At 35.5% G+C, this 3,938-nt stretch overlaps 1 protein-coding gene across 1 annotated transcript in view; it reads left to right on the top strand.

The window, feature by feature from the left end:
• Positions 1-3,337: 3,337 nt before the first annotated feature.
• LOC124232529 (killer cell lectin-like receptor 2) overlaps positions 3,338-3,938 on the top strand; it is a gene marked incomplete at its 3' end in the record, with an annotated part of 4,755 nt that continues 4,154 nt past the window's right edge. Inside the window, exon 1 of the mRNA XM_046649489.1 lies at positions 3,338-3,398. The remainder of the gene's footprint in view (positions 3,399-3,938) is intronic.

The following is a 3,938-nucleotide window of genomic DNA, read 5'->3' as shown; positions in this document are numbered from 1 at the left end:
CTTTCTGTTTTATTAACAGTGGTTGTGAAATATGATGTTTGGTTTTTCGAATTTTGTGCTTTGATCAAAGGGCCACACCAGGATTTCAGTCAGTTCCGTCGGAAGTTACTGCTGTTATCTTCTGATGCTGGTTGTCTTCTCATGTAAGAAGAAATTTGCCTTTTCCAAAAATTCAGAGCTTAGTAATAAAAAGAAACTAGTGTTTAGAGAACAGCTACATAATTCGGCTTTCCAATCATCAGTCTCATTCTGCCTCTAAAACTGAAAAATCTAGATTGTGTAGTCAATTTCTCTTAACTTGAACAAGTTCATGGAGTGCACATGTAGGCATCATCTCTCTTCTATGTGCTTTAGTTACAATAATGAACAAGACAGATGAGGTACTCACACTATGGAGTTTATGTAGAAGAGACAGACAACTATGTAAGTATAAAAAGGTGTTGTGTACCTGTCTAGCTTCCATCATGAGAACAGTCTACCCTCCACCAGCTATCTGGGTGTAAATCAAAACAGAAAGAAAGCTCAACGTTACCAATATCTCCATGGGGCCACAAGATGTAAGTAACTAGACTTGAAGTTACAGAATGGTTTTTCTAGAGAGGTAGTGGTATGCTGCCACACGTTTCTCAGCTCCTAAATTGTATTAATGTGGCCTCCCACCCCATACACACACTTTCTTCCAAGCTTCTGCACTTCACGCCTAATGTGTTAGGATAGAGAACCTAGCTCAGTGTGTCAGGATTTCTGGGTTGTGGTCCTGGCTCTTCCAGTATTTATGGTACCCTGGGAGAAAGAGAAAAAAATGGACATTTATCTATTATGAAGTCTAAGAAATCCTATCTGTAATGATACCTCATTGAATTCTTCCAAGTCTATGAAGTGAATGATACACTTATTGAACATGTGAGGAAAATGAAGCTAAAAAATTGAAGTGACTTGTTCAAATTTTTACAGCTAGGAAGGATCTGAATCTTGGACCTCAAATAATAATATTTAACATTTAATGAGTGCTTATTATATATTTTCCAGGTCTGGTTAGGCAATTTATATACCCTGTCTCATATTATATATTAATATTAATTAATTTAATATTAATTTAAATATTTTAAAAATATTATCCCTGTTTTCCTATAGTGAATCCAAGGTTTAGAGAAGTGAATTGACTTGCCTCAAGTCACACATAGAAGCTAAGGCTGGAATTTCAAACCAGATCCGCCTGGTTCCAGAATTCATGCTTTGTGGTGGAAGTTTGTTGAAGATCCAGGCCCTTTGAATCCAGAGTCCATTTGTGCTCTGTGTATTCACTCAGGACTGATTTTAACCATAGGTCAAGAATTAGCAATAATGTGTCCTTTGGCAAGTCAGTTAACCTCTTAACATTAATTTCTTCATTTGCAAAATGGGAACAATAATAAATATCTGTCAGCTTTAAGAGGTTTCAGTATTGTTATACACACAGTAGGTCCTAATAAATGATAGTGTCTCTCTCTGCCACCTTCTCGACAATGATTATTCTTTCTCCACCCCTACACCCTGTGTTCTCTCAGCAGAGCTTCTTTATTTATTTTTGGCACTGGGATAGAGGGCTGGGGATCTTTCTCTGTTTTGAGATTGACAAAGATTACCCAATCCAAGATTAGGGTAAAGAGAAGGAAATGCCCAGCAGCAAGTATTCTTGAAGTGTGCAGACTCCTCCTGTGAAACTTTGCCTATATTATTATATTAAATTAGTCTCTGGGAGGTATTTCAGCAGCCTGCCTGCACATGGCAACAAGTGGCAGACCTCAGTGATGATTCAGAGATTAAGGGCTGCATCAGAGGGCAGAAGTAAGCCAGTTGAGGGCAAACAACAGGCAGCATAACCTAGATGGGTCCTAGTGGTCAGAACACTCAGTAGACCATGTCTGTATGGCACTTGGGAGGAGAGCTGGGGGCATGGGCAAACTGAAGGATGGGGAAGGCTTCTAAAGTGGACGGTTTAGCTGTGGCTAGAGGTGGGGAAGAGAAAAAAAGAATAAGCAAGGAATTTGGTGAAATCTGGGTGGGTTTGTCTCTGCATAATCAATTTCCCCTTCTGTTCCACACCTCACTGTTCTTCCTCCACACTCCGAATTAACCACTCTCACCTGATTTGAAGAGCAATTTAAATTAGGTTCATAGAGCTGTATGTCAGAAGATTGACAAGGCTTGTATCAAATGAAAGTGAACTTCAATGAGAGATTGGGTGTATTCTGGCAGGCTCTGGCTCATAGAAACAGAGTTCTGGAAATAAATTTCTTTTAGCTGGAAGGTTGTAAATCTTCGTGAAGTAAGATTCACACACAAAACTCAAGTAGAGCAATAATTTACCAATATCACTTAAAAATCAATAGTGAACATTTTCATACACAACTAGTGGTATATAAATGGGAAAAACTTTTCTGGAGGGCATTTGGTGATATATATCAAAGTTCTTTATTGTGTATACCCTTTGACCCCATAATTTCATGTTTAAATATTTTCCTAGGAAAATATTCAAAGGTACAGGCCAAATGTTTTTTATACTAGCAAAAAATTGAAAACAACCGAAATGTCCGATGGTAGGAGATTACCTAAATAAATTATAGTATAACCCATATGGATAATAAATATATATGGTTCTAAAATCACATTTTAGATAAATATTTTATAAATGGAGAAACATTTATTAGAAAATAATAGATCGCAAACATTGTGTATGGAATGATGCCAACTTTGATAGTAAACATAATGTACAGATATAAAACTAGAAGAAGATACACCAAAATTTTTATAGTGGAATTATGAATGTTTTAAAATAATTTCTAAAATATATTTACCTGCAATAAACATAAATAGAAAAAGAAATAACCCTTTTTTTGAATAGCAACATATAAGAGAATGTTTCTAACAGGTTATTTAAGAGTTAATTTAGTAATAATATTTTTGTGTGTATGTATATATATATTTATTGATATACATTTTAATCATTTGTTTTTACTAGTAGTTTCTTTTAAGTATGCTAGTTTTTGTTAAAAATATTAGTTTTTGTTTTCTCCAAAGCTGTGTTTGTCTTTTCAGTCCTCAAATATAGATTTTCAATGTTATTTTGCGAAGAGTACCAAGTGTTTGGTTATTTGAAATGAAGAAACATATAGCTCGTGACCATCTTCCTTTCCCGTCAACTTCAGCTTTTATCATACAATTTCCTTTTATCACTTTGGTCAAGAGGAGGGGCAGACAATTTTGGGCTGGAGTACCACTCAGAGACAATTCATTTCTGCCTTCCGTCTTACAGCCTCTCACACACGCGAAGGATCCAGGATTGGAAAGGCCGACTTCTCCCACCTTGTTGTTGGGTCAGCTTTCTGCACCTGCGTCGCTGCGTGGCACAGACACAGGTACCCTCTGCTCTTAGTCCTTCAGATCTTTGTACCGGAGTATACTGTTAGTCCTACTTACAAAGAAAAGATTCTAGGAATATGGCATTTTGTTACAAATGACATGAACGTGGATGGATGGGAAAGCATTCTCTATTGATTGCTTTTGAACTGCATTAACTCAGAAGGATGTGAAAAATGTAGTTCGGCATTCACGGGAAGTTATTTTCTTTTTTTCAATATGCTATGATTTTTGCTTTCTGTTATCTAAATGAAGAGAGATTTGGGGATTAACTACTTTTTATGTGGGTCTGATGATTTACATATTATCTTATCTATCCTAAAAGATTCTGTAATAGGAAAGACTCTCTTAGGAAATTAGAGAAAATGTGAATCACTAAGTTTAGAAAATTTTGTAAATTAAAATTTTTAAAGAATATAGTTACATGTGCCATTTGTTTTCCATATTTCTTGTTTTGTGGATATCATCTTTTCACACTGATTAATATAAGCTGCAAGGTAAATTTTAAATATTTACTATTTAAAAATTTCTTTTTATAT

The sequence above is a fragment of the Equus quagga genome, unplaced genomic scaffold (assembly GCF_021613505.1).
Source record: "Equus quagga isolate Etosha38 unplaced genomic scaffold, UCLA_HA_Equagga_1.0 HiC_scaffold_7125_RagTag, whole genome shotgun sequence".
Lineage (NCBI taxonomy): Eukaryota > Metazoa > Chordata > Mammalia > Perissodactyla > Equidae > Equus > Equus quagga.
The sequence above is the reverse complement of the archived record's forward strand: the minus strand, read 5'-3'. Positions and strand labels throughout refer to the sequence as shown.